The 15755-nt window shown below is 41.7% G+C and overlaps 1 long non-coding RNA gene across 1 annotated transcript; it reads left to right on the top strand.

Moving 5' to 3' along the window:
• Nucleotides 1-12870: 12870 nt before the first annotated feature.
• LOC138826290 (uncharacterized) lies at nucleotides 12871-14423 on the top strand. Its single transcript, XR_011371640.1, has 3 exons — nucleotides 12871-13098; nucleotides 13528-13813; nucleotides 14201-14423. It is a non-coding gene; the product is annotated as an uncharacterized lncRNA (long non-coding RNA).
• The last annotated feature ends 1332 nt before the right edge of the window (nucleotides 14424-15755 follow it).

Below are 15755 nucleotides of genomic sequence, written 5' to 3'. Positions count from 1 at the left end.
CCCACCCAGGCAGGAAGTTTCCTTAGATTCTTTTCTCCAATAAACTGCTCAAGAAAAGCCAGACACAAGTGACACTGAGGTTGAAGTGGTAGGGCATGAGCCTTGAGCAAAAACAGGCTCAGAGAGAATGGCCAGGCCAAGAGTTCAAGCCCTAGGACAAAACAAAAAACAAAATAAAAACAAACCCCAACCCTAGCATTTTTCTCATTGTATACAGAGGCACATAATTAAGGAAATTGCTTCCTGTGTTACAAATAGATAGAAGAACCAAGATGTCACACACTTGCTCTCTTCACACCATGTTACACCAAAGCCTCAAAAAGTTGCTTTTTCTAAATTTATAAATTGGTATCATCCATTTGTCGGCAACTCTGTCCAGATTATTCACGTTATCATTTTATACATGAACTGATGGAATTATGTATTAACTAAGTTCTAATTATACCTTGCTTGAAAGAATATTTTAGGCAAATAGAATGCCAGAATCATTTGTGAATTTGTCAATTAAACCCTCTACTTAAAAAGAATTTTGTAGTATTCTATAGAATATGAAATTACAAACAAAACCAAAATATTTATTTTAAATCTAAATTCTAATTTAGCAATTCTACAAAGTCTTACATTAGATGAACATTGCTATTTCTCCAGGTTTAAACTTTTGTAAGCCTTCAAGATTTCTTTGGAATCCAACAGAATGATACTTACTTTTTCAAATTTTTGGTTGGGAAATCATGAGCCATTTCACATCTAGGAATATTCTGTAAAGAAGAGAGTATTAAAAACACAACTGAAGATTATAAATGACTTACATTTCAATAGGAAACGACTTCTCAAAACATAATGACAAAATTATCCCAAACTTCTAACTGTGAATCCCTTTCTTGTTATTTGGTATGTTTCATTGAGACAAAATTATACTACCTGGTCCAGGGAAGGTATCACTATGTAATTACACTCTCTAATCTCCTGTCTTAGTCTGAGTGCTAGAATTCCAGGCTTGTATCACATTGCCCTGCCATAGTTTGTTGGTTTATTTAATCTAGATACAGACTAGCGATTCTGAACTTCTCCAATGATATTATTCACTAGACTGACTGCTCAGACTGTTTATGTACTATTTTCAAAGATGTTCTAATATTTGACACAGTATATGAACATTTTCAGATGCACCTGCAGGGGTCTCTGATTCATTCCTCATTGGATCTGATCCCTTTAATAATGATTACATGACTTTCTTACTATCTCTGGTCCCTACCTATGTAATATACTCAAACATTTTTGAAGAAAGTTCACTTGAGGACTTTCTCATAGTAAAAATTATCATTTGATCTAGTCTTACTCAGGACATATTTTCTATTGTTTTCTAACTTTTCTGCACATTCTGAGAGTTGTTTCATTTGTGTATGTGTGTTTGCACATAGAAGTGTTTCTGTGTGTATGTGTATGTTTGTATGCAAAATCCTCAAGCTCTTATTCAACAATCTTGCTCATGACTAGTATTCCATCACTTGAGGCAACCTTCCAATCCAGGTTTTTGGTTGGTTAATTATAGATAGTGTCTCAGAGACTGTTCTTCCCAGGCTGGATGCACACTCAACTTTCCAGTCTCCTTTATATTCTTAGGTTTTATTTTTCCAGGAGTATCAACTTTTTTTTTTTTTTGATCCGGTCATGGGGCCTGAACTCTGGGCCTGGGCGCTGTCCCTCAGCTCTTCAGCTCAAGGCTAGCACTCTACCACTTGAGCCACAGCACCACTGCCAGCTTTTTTCTTTTTGCTTATGTGGTGCTGAGGAATCGAACTCAGGGCCTCAGGCATGCAAGGCAAGTGCTCTACCACTGAGCCACCTTCCCACCCCAGGAGTATCAACTTTTAAACTAGAAATATTTTTTGAGTGTGAAGTCTAAGTTCTAGCCCATATTTTTAACTCAAGGATTCATATAAAGATAGATGAAGATACACATTACAGATCCTGAGTGTACACTGTTAGAAATGTGATCTTAAACCATGTGCCAGTGGCTCACACTTATAATGCTAGCTACTCAGGAGGCTGAGATCTGAGGGTTGCAGTTCAAATCCAGCACGAGTAGGAAACAATAGCAAGAAAGAAACAAGTTGGGGCTGGGAAGGTAGCTCAGTGGTAGAGAGCTTGCCTTGCATGCATGAGGCCCTGGGTTCAATTCCTCAGCACCACATAAGCAAAAAGAAAAAAGCTGGAAGTGGCACTGTGGCTCAAGTGGTAGAGCACTAGCCTTGAGCTGAAGAGCTGAGGGACAGCACCCAGGCCCAGAGTTCAAGCCCCACGACCGGACCCCCCCCCCCGCAAAAAAAAAGAAACAATAAATTGTGTCCCTATCTTGGGGTTCATTTCACTTAACACCATCTTATATGGCCATATGTACATGGATAATGTTTTTATAAGTCATTTAAATTCCATATTTTGTCTTTACTAAGTTGTCTCTGAAACACATGTTATCTCATGTCCAATGATGTCTTTGTGCTATTTCAATGGTTTCCCTTATTTGCAATAACTAGTATATGTCTGAGTCAAGCAGTAAAGGTCAGATAAGATGATGTTAGGGGAATGAACCCCAAGATAAATATTCATATGTTTTTTTTTGTTTTTTTTTCCTTTCATGCAATTGTTTCTAACATATTATAAGTTTATATCTTTGTTGCTTTGTATGTCCCCTCCCCACCGTATAACCCATGCTTTCACTGTATTTTATGTTGGTATTTGTGGAAGGGAAGGGAAAAAAACAAATTGTTTAACTAGGGATACAGGTGGACCCATTGCAATAATGAGATGTACAAGTAGTTATGTTGAAAAACGAACTTTACAACTTTGGTGTGGTGTGGGGGGTAGATCGGGTGGGGGGAAGGGGAGTATGGGAAGGGATTGGAGGCGAAACAAAGAGGAGGCAACAATGCTTGATAAGAAATGTACTCCTGAGGGGGGACCCAGATGGCGACGGGGCAGTAGGGAAACGCCACAGCTCTCTCCAACCAAAAAGAGAGTTCGAGTTCCAACGCTTAATCTCCCCAAGAGACCGACAACAACAAAAAGACAAACACTCAGAGAAAAACCAGAGGCAGAGAATAACAAAAAAAGAAAGAGAGGAAAAGAAGAATTTCAAAACAGAGAAAAGTGAAGACCCCTCCACCAACCTTTACTGGCCGCGCGGCAGTGCGCCAAGCCGCCGGCCAGCCGGCCCGGCAGGGGCTATGGGAGCCCCAGAGACACAGCAGAGACACAGGCGGCTGCTTTCAGAACATCAGGTACTGGTTTGCAGAACAGCAGATCGCCAGGAACAGAGAAACCTACCAGCCAGGAGTCTCCACGAGGATCCTACCCCCACCCCTCACTCTCCACCCGAGCAGAGAGGCTCCATCCCGCCAAAGCCGCTCGGCATCAGCAGAGTGACAAAAGGACCTGTCGGCAGACCACCCAGCCCGCCTGATCGCTATCGCAACGATCCAGCACTCTCCACCCGAGCAGAGAGGTTCCATCCCGCCAAAGCCGCTCAGCGCCAGCAGCGCGACAAAGGGTCCTGTTTGCAGACCACCCGCCCACCCGATCACGATCGCAACGACCCGGCGGGGTCACTCGGGCCCCAGAGGTACGGAGAAGAAGCTGCCTGAGCATGGACACTCTTGACCCGACAGCTTCAACAGAGGCAGAGACAGAAAAGAATGACACAGAGCCACCACCGCCCAACCCAGCCCGGATTGCAACAACTGACGACCTACACCACACAGAAACAACCAGCTCCAGGGTGAGTACCCCACAGGGGAAGTGTATCCCTCAAGGGAGACCAGAGCTGGAGGGAATCCCCAGAACCTGACCTAGACACCCTACCCCAGCACCCGGACCACAGGACCCACTAAAACTGGGAACTGTTTGAGAGCTCCACCAGCCCGTGGAGCACACTCAGCTGGCCAGGCTAGAGCAAGAGCACCCCTGGAAGGGAGCTTAAATGCCCAAGCCAGGAACAGCGCCCCTGGGTCAAGACTACCAACAGTAGAAGAAATTTGAACTGTGTCCCCCAGGCTGTATAACCTAGGTGGTATACACATCAGCACAGGCCTAACGAGTGCACTCCAGGCTGCATAACCTAGGTGGTATACACATCAGCACAGGCCTAACAAGCGTGCTCCAGGCTGGGGCCGGAACCAGGCCCGGGGATCCGGCGCCTGAACAACACAACCAACTCCTCCCAATTGAAGTAAAAAGCTGAGCATACGCCTCAACAGAGGGAAGAAAACCAGGAAACAACACTCCCCCGGGAAGCACGCCTGTGACAACAAAAGACCTGGAGGCCCAGGACAAGAGAAGCCCAAACCCCACCAAAACTCCACCCATATACCCTAGACTGGGAATTGGGCAACACAGGCTGCCAGCACCTGATAGTAAGCAGGAGCTCAGACTGTTAAGGCAGCTCAGCAATAGAGTGATAGTCTTGGATGTATGAGGCCCTGGATCTGATTCCTCAGCATCACAAAAGCAAAAAGGGTCAGAAGTGGTGCTGTGGCTCAAACGGTAGGGTGCCAGCCTTGAGCTGAAAAGCTGAGGGACAGCACCCAAACCTAGAGTTCAAGCCCACAACCAGCCCAAAACAAATTAACAAAAACACATCAGGAGCCCATAGCAGACTCCAGCATTTGGGAGAATGCATCCAGAGCATCTGTTCTTCACAAGAGCACCCGTAGGAGCAAACACAAGCAGTCTAGGCTGCTCAACCCTTCCAAAGGCGGGAACTGCCAGCAATCTACAGCAGAGAGCTGAGAATCCTAAGTAAGTCAGAATAGCAGCTAGAAATAGGCTCCCAACAGGACCCAGATCAGGCACAGACTCTCTCTACCAATACAGAATCAGCAACCAAGCAAAGACAGACACACCAAAACAAAATTGAAGAGCAGTCTCCTGAACCTCCATGCGAAAATCACAGAGAAAAATCACAAGGTTTACTATCACCCAGGACAGCAAGCTCACCTCAAAAGCCAGCAGCCACACAGGGGAGAGCCCCAGTGGGAGCAAAGCAGAAATGGAAGACAAAGGCTACTTCCAAGGGTTCCGGGAGGCAATGACTCAAGAAATAAAGCGAGAAATTGAACAGAAATTGAAAGAGCACAAGGATGAACTATCCAAAGAGATACAGGGTATCAAACAAGAGATGCATGCAAAAATAGAAGCTGCACAAACCTCAGTAAGAAGTGAGATAAACGCCAAATTAGAGGTAATGCATACCTCATTGAGAGGTGAGATCAGTACTCTGAGAACCAACATTGAATCCAGAAAGGGATCCATTTCCTCCATGCAAACCACAATAGAAGCCACTGTCAACAGAGTGAATGAAATGGAAGGTAGAGTGTCAGATACAGAAGACAGAATACACCAACTGGACCAAAAAGTGCAGAAATTTCTCCAATACATGGAAATTGAACAGCACACTCCTTAACAATGCCTGGATAACAGAAGAGATCAGAGAAGAAATAAAGCATTTCCTACAACTCAGTGAAAATGAAAACTCCTCACAAAGAAACTTGAGGGACACAGCAAAAGCAGTCCTGAGGGGCAAATTTATTGCCCTCAGTGCCCACATCAAGAGAATGGAGACAGACCAAGTAATTAATCTCATGTTGCAATTAAAACAGCTAGAAAAACAGGAAAAAATGGGACCTAAAGCTACTAGAAGAAGCCAGATAACCAAATTAAAAGCAGAGATTAACCAATTAGAAAATCAGAAAACCATAACCAAAATAAACCAAACAAAAAGCTGGTTCTTTGAAAAAATAAACAAAATTGATGGCCCATTGGCTAGATTAATTAAACAAAGAAGAGAGGAAACCCATATTAATAGGATTAGGGATGCCACGGGAAACATCACCACACGTACCCAAGATATCCAAACAATTCTAACAGACTACTTTCAAAAGCTATACTCTCTAAAGGAAGAAAATCGGGCAGAAATGGATGCATTTTTAGAGAAATACAAGTTGCCCAAACTGAGCAAAGAAGAAGTTAACCAATTAAATAAGCCAATATCCTATAATGAGATACAGGAAGCTATCAAAAGTCTTCCAACAAAAAAAAGCCCAGGACCAGATGGATTCACAGCAGAATTCTATAAGACCTTTAAACAAGAACTAATACCCATACTCCTCAAGCTCTTCAGAGAAACAGAGAAGGAAGGAGCTATCCCAAACTCATTCTACGAAGCCAATATCACACTCATCCCCAAATCAGGCAAAGACCCAACCAAAAAGGAGAATTAAAGGCCAATCTCCTTGATGAACACAGATGCAAAGATCCTTAACAAGATTCTAGGTAACAGAATCCAGAAACACATAAAAAAAATAATTCACTATGACCAGGTAGGCTTCATCCCAGAGACACAGGGATGGTTTAACATACGTAAGTCAATAAATGTAATCCAACATATCAACAGAGCCAAGGTCAAGAATCACATGATTATCGCCACAGATGCAGAAAAGGCCTTTGACAAAATTCAACATTCATTCATGCAAAAAGCTCTGGAGAAAATAGGAATAGAAGGAACACTTCTAAAAACAATAAAAGCCATTTATGACAGACCAATAGCCAATATTATACTTAATGGGGAAAAGCTACAACCAATTCTCCTAAAATCAGGAACAAGGCAAGGATGCCCACTGTCTCCACTCCTCTTCAATATAGTCCTAGAACCCTTAGCCAGGGCAATAAGGCAAGAAAAAGACATTAAAGGGATCCGCATAGGGAAAGAAGAAGTTAAACTATCCCTTTTTGCAGACGACATGATACTATACCTCCACGATCCCAAAAACTCCATCCCCAAACTCTTAGAAATCATAAATCACTTCGGCAAAATAGCAGGATACAAAATAAACCCACAAAAATCAGTTGCCTTCCTATACACTGATAATGTACAGGAAGAGAGGGAAATAAAGGGAGCAACCCCATTCACAATAACCTCCCGAAAAATAAAATATTTAGGAATTAACCTAACCAAAGATGTAAAAGAACTATTTAATGAGAACTATAAAAAGTTAAAGAAAGAAATTGCAGAAGACACTAGGAAATGGAAAGACCTCCCATGCTCCTGGATAGGCCGACTTAATATAGTAAAGATGGTAATACTTCCAAAACTAATATACAAATTCAATGCAATTCCTATTAAAATCCCAATGACGTACATCACTGAAATACAGAAAACAGTCCAAAAATTCATATGGAACAACAAAAGACCTAGAATAGCCAAAACAATTCTAGGGGATAAAGACAATATGGGAGGGCTATCCATGCCGAACTTCAAACACTACTACAGAGCTATAATAACAAAGACAGCATGGTACTGGCACAAAAACAGACCCGAAGACCAATGGAACAGAATAGAAGATCCAGAAATAAATCCACAGGCCTGCAGCCAGCTGATATTCGACAAAGGAGCCAAAGACATACAATGGAAGAAACACAGCCTCTTCAACCGCTGGTGCTGGGAAAACTGGGCAGCCACATGCAGAAAACTAAAAGTGGACCCCAGCCTATCACCATGCACCAACATCAACTCAAAATGGATTAAAGACCTTAACATTAAACCTGAATCTCTGAAACTACTGCAGGACAGAGTAGGAGAGACACTTGAACTAATAGGCACAGGAAGGAACTTCCTGAACAGAGTCCCAGGGTCACAACAAATTGGAGAGAGACTCGACAAATGGGACTACCTTAAAATAAAAAGCTTCTGCACAGATAAAGCTATCGCAACCAAGCTAGAAAGACAACCAACTAATTGGGAAAAAATATTTACCAGCAATATATCAGACAAGGGGTTAACAACCTGTATATACAGGGAACTCAAGAAACTAATCCCTCCCAAACCCAACAAACCAATTACTAAATGGGCAAGGGAACTAAAGAGGGACTTCTCAAATGAAGAAATAAAAATGGCAAAGAAACACATGAGGAAATGTTCATCATCCCTGGTGGTGAAGGAAATGCAAATAAAGACAACCCTGAGATACCACCTTACCCCAGTCAGAATGTCCCACATCCACAAATCAGCCAATGACAAATGCTGGAGGGGATGTGGAGAACGAGGAACGCTATTACACTGCTGGTGGGAATGTACACTCATACAACCACTTTGGAAAGCAGTCTGGAGGGTCCTTAGAAAGCTAAAGATTGACCTCCCTTAAGACCCAGTCATACCACTTCTAGGCATCTACCCTGAACAACAGGAACCAATATACAAGGACACGTGCACCTCCATGTTTATTGCAGCACTGTTCACAATAGCTAGGATATGGAAACAACCTAGATGCCCCACCACAGATGAATGGATCCAAAAATTGTGGTATCTATACACAATGGAATATTATGCAGCCATTAGAAATGACAAAATAATGGCATTTTCAGGGAAATGGATGGAGCTAGAAGGAATCATGTTGAGCGAGGTAAGCCAAGAACGAAGAGACAAACAGTACATGGTCTCCCTGATAAGTGGATGATGAATCCAAAATGTTAGGTGATATGACAAAACTAACAGGACTTAAGAAACAAAGAACTCCCACTCATCTGGTTGAACCACTACTAAATATCCCAATGCTGCTGATCACATATATGGTATATAACATATGAGCACCGTTATATATTATAGACTGTGATAGACAATTTGCTCCAGGAAAGTTAGAATGAACTTGTGACTTTAAATGAGCATCATTATTCCACAATACTGTGAATTTCCGGAAATTAAGTAATCACTTAATCACAATAAAAAAAAAAAAAAAGAACCTTGGGGAAGGGAGGGCGGGAGGGGATGGTAGGGGGAAAACAATGGAGGGGGTAACAATGTTCAAGACATTACCTCACTCATGTAACTGTAACCCTCTGTATAGTATCTTTACAATAAAAAAAATTTAAAAAAATAAAATAAAATAAAAAAGCCGGAAGTGGTGCTACGGCTCAGGTGGTAGAGCGCTAACCTTGAGCTGAAGAGCTGAGGGACAGCGCCCAGGCCCAGAGTTCAGGCCCCATGACCGGATCAAAAAAAAAAAAAAAAAAAGAAATGTACCAGTTTTCTTGCCCATGTAATTGTAACTCCTCTGTATGGTATTCTCACAATTAAAAAAAAAAAGAAAGACTGAAAAGCTCAGAAGACATTTTGCTTTTACAGGCATGGTTCAACTAAAACCAGAAAACAGTTCTTTACATTTATATAAACTATTATATCTAGTGAGGATTTAAAAAGTTTTAGCATATATATTTTAAATTTTATGTCAAAATATTTGTTTATTTTTAATTTTTGTCAGTTGTGGGGTTTGAAATCTGGGCCTGGACGCTGTCCTTCAGCTCTTCACCTCAAGACTAGTCCTCTACCATTTGAACCACTGCCAGTTTTCTGGTGGCTCATTGGAGATAAGAGTCTCACGGACTTTCCTGCGTAGGCTGGCTTTGAATCATGATTCTCAGCTCTCAGACTCCTTACTAGCTAGGATTACAAATATGAACCACTGGCACCTACCTACATAATTATATTTTGCACATTTATGAGGTATGGTGTGGTAATCCCATTCATTTATATCTTGTGCAATTATCAAGCTATATCATATCCATTAGTTTCTGTGTGTAACATTTCTTTTTAATGAGACTGCTCAACCCTTATCTTTTCACTGTGATGAAATATATATTCTTAACTATAATCACTTTGCTTCTTGTGGTATACAATTAATATATTTACTTTTAGTCATGGAAGTCCGCTAATTAAGGTTATATAAAACATGAATTGTAAAGTGAAAAAAATGGTTCCATTACTTGTTTTATCAAAACAATTATGCCCTTTTTCAATTATATTTCTGTGGGAATGTGTAATATTCATTGATTTAACAGTTAAAATTGATAACAGTTGATTCAAACTTGTATTTGAAGATTGCACACAACAAAAATATACTTCCACTTTCTTCTACCACATAATTAAAATAACAGTATAGCAAAGCTTGGTGTTAGAGGCTCATGTGTAGAATCCTAGAAACTCAGGAGGCTAAGAACTAAAGATTTTGTTTCAATGTCAGTCTAACCAGACAAAATTTGAAAACTTGACTCAGACATATACTAGATATAAGGGAAACCATGGGACCTATGCATCTTTGGGCCTGGCTTACTTCACTTAATATAATTTTTCCAAGTCTTTCTATTTCCTAAAAAATGGGGCAATGTCATTTTTTCTGATGGAGGCATAGAATTCCATTGTGTATATATACCAATTTTCTTGATCCATTCATCTACTGAGGGGCATCTGGGTTGGTTCCATATCTTAGCTATGGTGAATAATGCTGCAATAAACATAGTCGTGCTGGTAGCTTTAGTGTGGTCTTGTTTGTGATCATTTCGGTAAATGCCCAAAAGTGGGATTGCTGGGAAACAGGGGAGCTCCATGTGGAGTCTTTTGAGGAACCTCCATACTGTTTTCCAAAGTGGTTGAACAAGTTTACACTCCCACCAACAATGCAGTATAGTTCTCTTCTGTCCACATCCCCTCCAGCATTTGTTGTCATTAGAATTCTTGATTATAAACGCACTCATTATCTTGCCCATGTAATTTTAACCCCTCTGTACAATATTTTCACAATAAAAAAATAAAAAATACAAAAAAAATGTGAAAACTTATCTCCAATTATCCAGCAAGAAGGAGAAGGTAAAGATGTGGCTCAAGGAATAGTGTCATCACCCATGAGCAAAAAATACAATGGAGACCATTAAACATAGAGTTCAAGCCCTAAAAATTGCATATACACAGAAGACAACAATAAAAAGTACTGTGAACATCAATAATGAAAACAAAATAGTAGAAAAGATAATGAGAAATGTTGTGTTAACATCTGGAGGACAGAAAGCATTTGACAGAATTTTGTTTCATGAGAGGGAAAAATCAAAGTCTCATTTGTACAATCTCATTGTATCTATTTGTGTTGAAACCTGGCTATTGGGTAACATGTGAAAGTGTAGATTGGATTACCTGACATAGCAGACATTGCCTGTGACTATACACCTTCCCACTCTGCAAAAATCTAAACTTGTGCTTGTTAATTTAAATAAAACCTCATGTTAGAGACTGTTTGGTTCACATAGACAAGGGTCCTTATTTTGAGGCTTCAGACCAGTGCTTTTGTTTATAACAACTCCTGCTTTACGCCCTTCTTAGCTGGCACCAAGCCAAGACTTTGAGCTATAGACCCCACTGCCTTAATCCCTCCCTTTCTCCAGCTAAAACTCATTTCACATGCTATCTATGTCTTTCTAATCCCCACCAGAAAACTCTTATATACATGTAAATCTACTATAAATAACCTAGGTAGAAAAGGTAGTAAGTGTTTAGCATTGGCTGAGGCTCTCATCTGTAGATTTGCTCCTTAATAAATCTGTGCTACACTATCTCTTCTCCATGGCTTTTGAGTCTGACAACTGATTGGTTTGGTTTGATGTAATCCCATTTATCCAGACTTACTTTGATTTGTTGTGCTTCGCGATCTTTGGAAGTTTTGACCTATGCCAAGGGGCCCTCGTGTTTCCCCTAACGCTTCCTATAACATTTTCAAGGAATCTGGACTTACAATGAGGTCTTCGATCCATTTGGAATTGATTCTGGTGCAGGGGGATATATAAGGATATAACTACAGTTTTCTGTGTACAGCCAATTCTACCAGCACAATTTTTTGAAGAGGCTGTTGAGGAGCTTGAGGCCTGAGTGACTCCATCTTGAGCTAGATGTCATCTTCTGAAGTATGAGTTATGCAGCTGACCATGAGCCCAGCCTGGGAATGAACAGAAGAAGCAATTCCTTGGCAACTAGGAACATAAACTATCCTTGGGGAAACCGCAGGCAGGCAGGTGCTGGAGGGCATGGTGACCCCCACAGTTAGGCCACAGATGGTGTTTGTTTAAAAAAGGAACCCTGCAGTTTAGCAAGTGTGTCCTTGAGACTCCCTGTGGTGCAAGCCAACCAGTTTAAAGTACTTCAACCCTCTGATCTAACCAACAACCTGTTTCTGCTTTGTAGTGCGCCAATCATACTATAAAATTGTATTAAGAGTTTCCCCGCGATGTCTTATAATTTGTTGTAAGATGCTATGATGTATACAAAGTCCCTGCCTTCCCTAAAAATTGTATAAAAAGTACTATAACCCTGGTCTTGGGGCCTCTTAGCGTCATGGGCTGTGGGGGGACCAAGTTCCAGCTTGCAATAAAGACTCCTTTGCTTTTACATTGTTGATGGTCTCTGGTGGTCTTTTGGGTAAGGATTTCCAAATTCAGTTTTACATTTGGTGCATTGGCCGGGAATCCCCCCAAAGCCCACCCAGACGCCTTAACCAAGGAGTCATGAGAAGCCCGGCAAGTAAGTAGAGGCATTGCCATTCTGAAATCATCTGGTATTTGAGTTCCCTGCAGGTTCTGTATTGGGGTTGGCAAGAGGTCTTGGCGGACGTGCTATAAGACAGCCAACGGGGCCGGTGGGAGTTGTCCCTCAGATCTCCTGGGGGGTAAACTATCCACTAGTGCAGAAGCTTGAGTCTGGCACTTTCTGACTGATAGTTTACAGGGTAGGCTATCCACTAGTGCGGGGTCCGGCACTTTCTGACTGATAGTGTACAGGGTAGACTGTCCACTAGTGTGGACATTTGGGCCCATTTGTAGTCCAGCACATTCTGACTGACAGTCTACAATGCACATGCTGTGAACATGTCTTGTCTCAGGGTTCAGTGTTTTGTCTGTGTGTCTTTTGGAATTCTTGGAATGTTTCTCCTCCCAGATTCATCCTGATGCAAGGGCTCAGAGGAGACTGGCTAACACCCCCTTAATATCTGTTTCTCTGTAGCTCCTTCTTTTTTTATGAAACTGCCACTGACCACCTGCAAGTGGCACCAGCAAGATCTTAGCCTCGGGCCTTAGCCCAGGGGGTCTGAGTACGGGGGAGAACCTGTCAGTCTGAGGGGACAGCCACTAGGAACTTCTTTCCCTTGCCCCAAGATGACTGGGAATTCTCCTCTGCCTTGGAAGGCTCCTGGGTCAATGTTTGCAGGAATCTAAAAGAAAAATCCTCCCGAGGTGAGTAGAGGGGGTCCGAGTCCCCTGGTAAGTGAGTGGTGTTGAGATGTTGCCCCATTCACTGAGACCTGATTTCGTCTTTGTGGCCACTTGTCTGTCTTGTTTACTTTGGTGTGTTTTCTGTTCTATGTTTTCTGAGGTAGGGAAGTTCTGGGTGAGAGTGGCAGGCTCACTCAGCAAACTCTGGATTCAGCTTGAGAACAGCACAGATTTCTGGGGGCCCATTAGTCCCCAACTCAGCCTTTGGTTGTTGTTTTGTCTAGTTCCGTTTTAGAATTGGTACCAGTTTTAAATGTGAATCCTTGGTTTTTGTGTTTATCAGTGTTTTTGATATTTATTTGAACATCTCTGGGGGAATAAAAGTCTCAGCCTCTGGCTGGGCTTGGTCACAGACCTGCTAAGTCTCCCTCCCCCCTTCTTTTGTTACAGCAGCCAAGAGGAGGGGCATGGACAAGCCTCAGGTGCACCTTCTCCTGGTGGAGGCTGCTGGAGAGGTTAGGGTGTAGATAGCAGTGAGCCTGGTCTGGACTTTCAGCTGCTCCAGACAGCTTAACAATTTGTAAAGTGCTTTTGTCAAAATTGGGTAAAAATCAGGCCCGTTCAGTTTCAGGTGACCCCCTCACCCAGCCCTCCTCCAACAGAAGGGATTCAAAAGACTGATTAGTGAAATACCTTGCTAAACAAGCAAGCCCTGGAAAAATGAAGCTCAACAAAGGTACTTCGTTTAAAAGAAATATTGTCTTAAAATTTTTTTAAAAACTTTAGAAAATGTACGTACAACTGATTTTGATTTTTTGTGTGCTTTAAGATCTGTGTGAGTGTTTTGTATGTGTTTATGAACATGTTCAAGGTAAGAGTTGTCAGCATGCTGTAACAATGGGAGAGTTTAAGTTTAAAATTCAAAAGGTTATGAGGTTTGGACATAACCAAAAATTTTAAGGAATCTTCACATTGTTTTTAACGGTTTTTTAAAGATTCTTTAACTTAAAAATTAGAAAATCTGGTGCTGAGTTCTAATTTTATTCCCTTGTGGTCAGAGAGAATGCAAGGTTTCTGAATTTGGACAAGTTTGCTTTGTGGCCTAAAATGTGGTCTATTTTAGAAAATGTTCCATGTGCTGTTGAGAAAAACGTGTATTCTTGTGGAGAGCTGCGGGAGCCACGACCAAAGACAGCCAGGCAGTAAGGCGTGGCCACAAAAGCAACATTGTAGCTCCTTGGTAAGATGGCGCTGGCTCCCGCCTTCTGTCTTCCCGGTGACAAGTGCTCTCTGTAAAAACAACTCCTTATATGGCTATGACTTGGTTCCTAGTTTGCTTCCGTGTTTGCGACCCTATCGGTATATGCCAAGTGGTGCTTCAGGATTGGCCATCCAGGAGACTTATAACCAGAGCGCGGGGGCGGGGGGGGGGGGGGGGAACAGAGAAGCAGGAAGAAGCGGGCAGAAGAAGCAGGAGAGAAGATGTTGTAAAAGGTCCTGAATAAACCACATTGAGAAGAATCCCGGGTCGCGTCTTCCTTGCTGGTCCAGGTGGTCGCGACATATTCTTATGCTGCTGGGTGAAATTTTCGGCAGATGTCTGTTAAATCTAGTTGATCTTTGCAGTTGTTTAGATCTGCGGTTTCTTTGTTGAGTTTTTGCTGAGTTGATCTATCTAGTTGGGAAAGTGGTGTGTTAAAATCCCCAACAATTAATGTCTTTGGATCTATGTAGGATTTGAAGGAAAGTAGTGTTTCTTGGATAAATTTGGGTGCTCCGTTGTTTGGTGAATAGATATTTAGAATTGTAATATCCTCCTGAAGGAGAGATCCCTCAATTAGTATGTAGTGACATTCTTTGCCTCTTCTCACGAATTTTAATTTGAAGTCTATTTTATCTGATATTAGGATTGCAATTCCTGCCTGTTTATGGGGGCCATATCACCTTGCACCAGAATCAACTCCAAATGGATCAAAGACCTCGATTCAAAGCAGACACTCTGAAAACATTACAGGATGCAATAGGAGAAACGCTAGGTCTCCTTGGCACAGGCTGAAAATTTTTTTTTTTAATTTTATTTTATTTTATTTGAGAACATACTGTACAGAGGGGCTACAATTACATGGGCAGGATGATGCATACATTTCTTACCAAGCATTGCAGCCTCCTCCTTTGTTTACCCTTCACCTCCCTTCCCCGCCTCCCACCTCCCCCCACCCAATTATACCCCCTCCCCCCCACACCGACATTGTAAAGCTGGTTTTGACATGACATTTTGTACTTCTCATTGTTGCAACAGGTCCACCTGAATCCTTAAACAACTTGTTTGTCCCCATCTCCTCAACATGTTATACTGACATCAAATATAGTGAAAGCAGGGATTACACTGTGGGGGAGGGACATACAAAGCAACAAAGAAATAATCTTATAAATGCGTTAGAAACACATGCATGAAAGAAACGAAAACATTAAAATACATATTTAAGGGTTCATTTTCCTAACATCACATTATCTGACCTTTTCCGCTTGACTCATACCTATACTATATATTGCAAATAAGGGAAACCATGGGAACTATGCTTCTTTGGGCCTGGCTTACTTCACTTAATATAATTTTTTCCAAACCTTTCCATTTCCTAACAAATGGGGAAATGTCATTCTTTCTGATGGAGGCATAG

This window comes from Dipodomys merriami, unplaced genomic scaffold (assembly GCF_024711535.1).
Source record: "Dipodomys merriami isolate MVZ:Mamm:240054 unplaced genomic scaffold, mDipMer1.0.p SCAF_141, whole genome shotgun sequence".
Taxonomy (NCBI): Eukaryota; Metazoa; Chordata; class Mammalia; order Rodentia; family Heteromyidae; genus Dipodomys; species Dipodomys merriami.
The sequence above is the reverse complement of the archived record's forward strand: the minus strand, read 5'-3'. Positions and strand labels throughout refer to the sequence as shown.